The 8,012-nt window shown below is 48.1% G+C and overlaps 1 non-coding gene across 1 annotated transcript; it reads left to right on the forward strand.

Annotated features, from left to right (window-relative positions):
- Nucleotides 1–606: 606 nt before the first annotated feature.
- TRNAD-GUC (transfer RNA aspartic acid (anticodon GUC)) lies at nucleotides 607–678 on the forward strand. Its single transcript has one exon. It is a non-coding gene; the product is annotated as a tRNA-Asp (tRNA).
- The last annotated feature ends 7,334 nt before the right edge of the window (nucleotides 679–8,012 follow it).

Consider the following 8,012-nt stretch of genomic DNA (forward strand, 5'->3'; position numbering starts at 1 on the left):
TAGCCACTAAGCGGTCATTCAGAATCCCGGCACCGCTTCGATCAGCTGCTGGAGGTATCGCTGAGAAACTCGTGGGACGCCGAGCCTCCCCTGCTCACGTCATGTTCCGGTCCCGCCCCTCTCTATATATTTTTTGATTTAATTTACTCTCTCGAAACGCGTGCGCCTCATACATACTCATCAATTATTACTATCACAATACCAAATGGGATCCAAATCAATATATTGTGATGGTAAAGATAGAAGAACATCAAAATTATAAGGAAAGGAAAGGGAGGGGCTTCTCCCTCCAAATTACTTGTCCTTAAATCTAGGCCATGATGTTTGGGCCATAAAAAAACAAAAAATCCAAAGCAGCCGGATCCCATCATAACATCTAATGGCCCAGAAAATCCTGATCCTATAGAGGTTATTACACAAAACATAGAGAAATGGAGAGAAAGTTACTAGAGGGACTGATCCGGTATCGCTCTTAAAAAGCTGATGTAGGGAAAGTAACACAAAAATGAAGGGTCCTAAAAGAAATTCCCATGTATCACTCCATACTTCCCACAGTCAGGAGTGTCCCTTTAATGAGTCAATCATGTGACAGGTTAACATAGCAATTCCTCGTTAGTATAGTGGTGAGTATCCCCGCCTGTCACGCGGGAGACCGGGGTTCGATTCCCCGACGGGGAGGCTATGACTTTTATTACAACAAAGAACAAATTTAAAGTATGTGAAGATCAAATTACATGGGAGGAAATTGTAGAAAGATTTTATGTTTTGCCTCTGCATTCAGGAGATTCCGAGAAAATAATTTACTATATACAGGACATAACAGGACACTGAGCAGGACTGTATACTGGCACCAGCACACGAAAGGGAGACCTCCCTCTACAATCACTAGGACCAGAAAAGGACAAGTAAATATTATGAAAACTATGAAAGGCTCCGCCCCTTTCCCCTCCCCTGATGCCCGATTCAGGGGAGATGAAGAAATGATATTTGTACTCCCGTAAACTCGCTTTCCTCTAGTGCTTGCCCAAAGTCTCCTTCGATGACCTGATGTCTAGTCCGTTGTGTTTGTGGTGGACTCTCTCCGACTCTGGGGCCTGTAATCCAGCTGGATCATAGCAGAGAGTTATTGCTTTCCTTACTCCTCAAAATATCTTGGATTTTTCTCCTTGTTTCTCTAGTGTTGAGGATTGTATGAGTTTTCAACCACTTGACGCTCCTTGGTATATGTGCACTTCCATGACGTAGCGCTCCGTGCCGTGCCGAGTGGGGTATCTCCATGTTCAGGAGAAATTGCATAACAAATTTTATGATGATTTTTCTCTTTTTATCTTTTGTGAATGTGTCGATTTTAGGTCTAAATGAACAGAATACCAACCAACTTGGACCTTTTTTTTTGTGATTCATGTATTACTGCACGCTATTCACTGACAGGACCAACTTTATAATCAAGGTTTGATTAATGCTGATTTATGATTTTCTTGAAACGAAATACTTTAGGGAGACGGAACCTTCAAGATCTTGCTGGATGATGCAGTAAATGCTAATAATCATGTCTGGTCTTTCCAAGTATTGCTGTGTTATCCTCTACGATCATTAACAATATCACTCCGACTGTTGTGGATCTGCGGAGTGCCCTAATAAGGGCAGTTATTTCAGATTTTCACCTGTCCCTAATAATAGTAGCTTCCTCTATATGTCTAAGTGCCCTTGCTGGTTTTTCACCTCTCCCTGCCTATCTGACTGACTCAATGATGAGCAGCAACCACTCCCTAGCTGTCTTCTGTGTGTGATGGCATCTGGACATGTGACCTTCCTCTTATACTCCAGAGTCACAAGTCCACCTGGTCAATCACAGGCATGTCTACAGAGGAAATGACTGTGATTTCTTAGGGCCTGTGAGCTACATGATTGGCTGCTTCTGCAGTCATTCAAGAAGCTTGGACACAGAATCGGATCCTGAACAGCAGCACTTGTTCGGCGTTGTTGGGTGCCAAACCTGCCAAATTAGTACAGAACTGAATTTTGTGGTCCGGGTTCGCTCATCACTAATGAACACTTGATTTTTGGAGAAATAATGGAATCACAAAATTACCAAAGTATCAACATCCAACCTTGATTTTGCAAAAAAATGTTATGATTACAATTAGAGAACAGCAATGACTGTATAGCACAAAGAAAGACTAAAATTACATTTTCGAAAGGTTACACAAGTCACCAATCAGTAGGGAGGGCACAGGACCTCAGCACCTCAGCACCAATCAGTAGGGATTGCACAGGACCTCAGCACCTCAGCACCAATCAGTAGGGAGCGCACAGGACCTCAGCACCTCAGCACCAATCAGTAGGGAGTGCACAGGACCTCAGCACCTCAGCACCAATCAGTAGGGAGTGCACAGGACCTCAGCACCTCAGCACCAATCAGTAGGGAGCGCACAGGACCTCAGCACCTCAGCACCAATCAGTAGGGAGTGCACAGGACCTCAGCACCAATCAGTAGGGAGTGCACAGGACCTCAGCACCGGCCACAGGACATCACTGGTCTCTCACACGGCTCTGCTGGGATCTGCTCAGAACTTCTTCCAGTCTCATCCACAGTTCTGTGACTGTTGTGGGTTTCTTGGCTATTACTAGAGGTTTTCTATTGGTTTTTGAACAGGATGGGCGATCATTTCATTGTTGTAATGTTTTCTGCTTTATACATTTTTCTGTGTGACAATGGATATTGTTCTGCATGACAATTGCTAGATGATTGAGTGAAGAGCCAGGTGTTATAGAAAAAGCTTCTGATACTTGTATTCCCTCTGACATGTCCAACATCTGCTGAAGAAAACATTCCCCTAACCATGACACTTCCTCCAACACCTTTCACTGACTTCTGTACACACTTTGGGTACGGTCTTTCCATATTTTATAAACAAGCACCCATCAGACCCAAATAAAGTCAACTTGCTTTCATCACTAAAATGAACTGTTGAGCACTTACCCTCTGTCTGCACAACATGCGCCTCAGTAAAGGTGAGTCGGCTGTTATCAGGACTATCAGGTAAAGGGGCAGATTTATCATTAAGCAGGATCTTACTCCAGTTTTCTTTTAATGACTTTTACACTGCAGCTCGGCTTCATATCTGTGGCACTGGACTGAATTTGTGCCAAAGTTTGTGAGTTTTGAAAAGTTGCACTTTGTAAATCTGTACATAATGAATGTGGGGTAAGATGCATGAAGCGAAAAGTGGATTGTCAGAAAGTCTCAAAGGGGCAAAAGTGAGGTATTTTTACAACAGAAAATTGATGTATAGTATTTTTGATCTAAGTAATATTTTTACATGGTAACAAAAGTTGTAGCCTCCCCGTCGGGGAATCGAACCCCGGTCTCCCACGTGACAGGCGGGGATACTCACCACTATACTAACGAGGAATTGCTATGGTAGCATCTTACATGATCGACTCCTTAAAGGGACACTGCAGACTATGGGAAGGATGAAGTAGTACATGTGACCTTAGCTTAGGACCCTTCATGGTTGTGTTACCTTCCCTTAACTATACTATTACTACCACTATCACTATACTAAGGAGGAACCGCTGTGTTGTCAGCTGCCATGGCGTTCTACTTAAAGAGAAACAGTCAACGACCACAATGTACATAACAGTTGTTATACAATTTTGTAGCTTCTACACCATTGTGCTAAGAAGTTTTTGTTGTGTGTGTTCTTGGGGAGCCACCCTGCTCCAACAGTTGCTAGACTCCCGACTACCACAGGCTCCACATCCGCAGCTTCCCAGTGCTGTTCTGGCTTTCCAAGAGCCACTCCAGGCGGTCTCCATGCCTCAGCAGCAGTTTGATTTCCAGAAACTACATGTTGGCCTCGCTTGGCTCCGGTTTTCCAAAAGTTGGCCGCCGTGCTTCATCAGCTTCCAAGCTCTACTTTGGTTTTCCAAGAACCACTCCAGCTGGCCGCCATGCTTCCACCGCTTCCAAGTTCTCCGGCTTTCCCAGAAGCCGCTCCGGAGTCTCCGGCTTTCCCAGAAGCCGCTCTAGCTTTTCCAGAAGCTACTCCAGCCTCCGGCTTTCCAGTGCCGCTCCAGCCTGTGTCTCCGGCTTTCCCAGAAGCTACTCCAGCCTCCGGCTTTCCAAGAAGCCGCTCCAGAGCCTCCAGCTTTCCCAGAAGCCACTCTAGTGCCTCCGGCTTTCCTCAGGTGTCTCGTCACCAAGATGAATTGGAGTAGGCAAAATAGGAGGTTGAAGAAGAAGAAGAGGGGTCCTAAAGGGGGAGGTGCCCCCCAGGGTTCCAGTCCAGCGGTGTCTCCAGTGTGTGCCAGCGTAACCAGTGTTCCTCTGTGTTCCTGCTGTCATCCCATGCTTGGACTGTTTCCTACATATCCTGTACCATGGCTACCACCGCGGGCCTCATACCATCTCCCGCGGTGGTCCAGAGGGTCCACTGGTCCACAGACTCCTCCCTCCGGACTCTTCCCATAGAGACTTTTAGTTCTGTTGCCTTTGTGACCATTAAAGGATGAAGTGCGAATGTCCTTGTCTTCCCCTTAATCCCAACAACCCTTGTAGGTCCGATGATAGTTGCCCAAATCTACTGAAAACCTTTGCTAATGAGTTAAGCCATACACTGACCAACTTGGTCAACCACAGCCTTTGCCGGTAGGAACTTGCGAAAATCGGAAAATTGACCTGTGTGAGACCACTGCAAAAGATAGAAAAAACGAAAGGGCCCAAAGACTACTGGACCTGTACCTGCTGCCAGCCCTGACCTCGTGCTCCATCCCCAACTTCCCATCATTGCCGCCTGCCTTGACCGTCTGCCTTTTCCTGACCAAGAGACTGACTGCCTTGTGATCATGTACCTCGACCTTGGCTGCCACCATGGACAAGTCGCGCCTGTGGAACGACCTGGTGGTACCACGCTGCAGCAAGACCAACCTGCTTTGTAGTGGGCTCTGGTGAAGACCAGGTGCCACTTAGATTCTGGTCCCAGGTGTCTGCTTACATCATCGTCCGTGGGGGTCCAGGGGGCTCACTACTCCAATTCCTGCCCCCAGTAGATAGGTAGCCACAGCACATGCCTCCCAGTATATAGGTAGCCACAGCACATGCCTCCCAGTATATAGGTAGCACCAGCACATACCCCCAGTAGATAGGTAGCCACAGCACATGCCCCCCAGTAGATAGGTAGCCACAGCACGCCTCCCAGTAGATAGGTAGCCACAGCACATGCCCCCCAGTAGATAGGTAGCCACAGCACATGCCCCCCAGTAGATAGGTAGTCACAGCACATGCCTCCCAATAGATAGGTAGCCACAGCACATGCCTCCCAGTCGATAGGTAGCCACGGCACATGCCTCCCAGTAGATAGGTAGCCACGGCACATGCCTCCCAGTAGATAGGTAGCCACAGCACATGCCTCCCAGTAGATAGGTAGCCACAGCACATTCCCCCCAGTAGATAGGTAGCCACAGCACATGCCTCCCAGTAGATAGGTAGCCACAGCACATGCCCCCCAGTAGATAGGTAGCCACAGCACATGCCCCCCCAGTAGATAGGTAGCCACAGCACATGCCTCCCAGTCGATAGGTAGCCACGGCACATGCCTCCCAGTAGATAGGTAGCCACGGCACATGCCTCCCAGTAGATAGGTAGCCACAGCACATGCCTCCCAGTAGATAGGTAGCCACAGCACATTCCCCCCAGTAGATAGGTAGCACCAGCACATGCCTCCCAGTAGATAGGTAGCCACAGCACATGCCCCCCAGTAGATAGGTAGCCACAGCACATGCCCCCCCAGTAGATAGGTAGCCACAGCACATGCCTCCCAGTCGATAGGTAGCCACGGCACATGCCTCCCAGTAGATAGGTAGCCACGGCACATGCCTCCCAGTAGATAGGTAGCCACGGCACATGCCTCCCAGTAGATAGGTAGCCACAGCACATGCCTCCCAGTAGATAGGTAGCCACAGCACATTCCCCCCAGTAGATAGGTAGCCACAGCACATTCCCCCCAGTAGATAGGTAGCCACAGCACATACACCCAGTAGATAGGTAGCCACAGCACATTCCCCCCAGTAGATAGGTAGCCACAGCACATGCCTCCCAGTAGATAGGTAGCCACAGCACATGCCCCCCAGTAGATAGGTAGCCACAGCACATGCCCCCCAGTAGATAGGTAGCCACAGCACATGCCCCCCCAGTAGATAGGTAGCCACAGCACATGCCTCCCAGTAGATAGGTAGCCACAGCACATGCCTCCCAGTAGATAGGTAGCCACAGCACATGCCCCCCGGTAGATAGGTAGCCACAGCACATGCCCCCCAGTAGATAGGTAGCCACAGCCAGCTCCTCATCACTCCCACGCTCTTCTCTTTGAGAAGGACATAGGCAGTGGTAACATCGCTGCCTGTGTCCAGTGATCAGTCTAAGACACACGGCAGCCATCACTATTTATTAAAGATCTGTCTGAGAGCCGGATGCAGCCAACAAAAGAGCCCCATCCCGAGCCATAGGTTCCCTACCCCTGCCATAGACCCTTGAATCATCAGGGATAAACAGACCAACCTCAATCTACAGCCCACAATTGTCAACTGGATACTCGATTACCTTATTAACAGGCCTCAATTTGTTCAGCTGGGTAACACGAGGTCAAGCATATAAGGAGACCCAACAGGAGGCCGGAGTGCCCCTAGTAGTCACTTACAGCCACAACTGGAGATCCTACGTCACATTGCAAAGGAACTCCAACCGATTCTGCATAAAGACACAAGACTAAAAGAAATATTTCCAGTCCCCCCTCTCCTGTCCTTCCGGCAACCACCAAACCTCAAACAACTGGTTGTCCGGAGTCCTGAGACCTCCATCAGAAAATGGCCCCTCACCTGCCAGCAAAGTAGATGTAAGACGTGCAGCACACTCTCACAGGTGACCAGGTACCTCAATCACCGCAGGTACATCAGATCCAGGGGACCTTTTCCTGCAGGTCTTCTAATGTGGTACCTTATTATGTGCCAGGAGTGTCCAACCACAGGCCTTTATGTTGGGGAAACATCCAGAGACTCCATCAGCGCATGAACTCACACAGAGCTGATATTAAACATGAAAGGAAAGATCTCCCAGCGGCTGCACATTTCTCCAGAGAGAAAGATCTGCAGATTACTATTATAATGTGACATTACAAGACACAGAGGGAAAGGAAAGAATCAGACCATAAATTAATGAGGAGATTCAGCACCTTACAAAGTGTCTTACCATTCATGCAGCTTCATGACCCCCGACCTCTGACCTGGAGGCCACAAGCAGATAAGAGCCAGAGCTCTCTGGTCTCGCCTCACAGGTTTTTAATGTTTTTATTGCCACCCTGTTGTAAATAAGATGTCCCTGTTTTTAACAATCTGTTGTTTTAGAGGTTTTTTTTAATATCCTTTGATGATCACTGTTTAGTGTATAAAATGCTGTGAATTTTCTGTTTCATGCATAACATCATGTCTGACGAAGAGAACGAGTATCCTCCAAAGCTCCACCATCAAATATACTCAGTTATCCTCAGAAAGGTCTCGCCTGACTTCTTCACTCTTCTTCATCAAGCATCGTTGTCAGTAAGCATGGTGCACCCTCCAACAAGCATCCACCCCAACCCAATACCAACCTCCCGAATTATTTTTTTTTAAATCAGACTGGGGGCCCGAATCGTGTTTCCCGAATATTACTGTTTTTCCCTGAATTGCCCCGGGTTTTTGGCGCACGCGATCGGATTGTGGCGCATTGGCGGAATTGGTGAAAATCAGGGGGCGTGGTTCGGAAAAACCGCCGTATTTTTTTTAAAAAATGTGTCGCTTGACACGCACTTACCTGCACCCTGCATAGCTTGGTGAACTCCGGCGGACCTCGGCGGACTTCAGCGCAGCAGCAACACCTGGTGGACATCGGGCACACGACCTTAGTGAATCTGAGAACCCGCCGCTGGATCGGGTAAGTAAATCTGCCCCAGAGTGTTTATGAATTTCACCAAAAC

Source organism: Engystomops pustulosus, chromosome 4 (genome assembly GCF_040894005.1).
Source record: "Engystomops pustulosus chromosome 4, aEngPut4.maternal, whole genome shotgun sequence".
Lineage (NCBI taxonomy): Eukaryota > Metazoa > Chordata > Amphibia > Anura > Leptodactylidae > Engystomops > Engystomops pustulosus.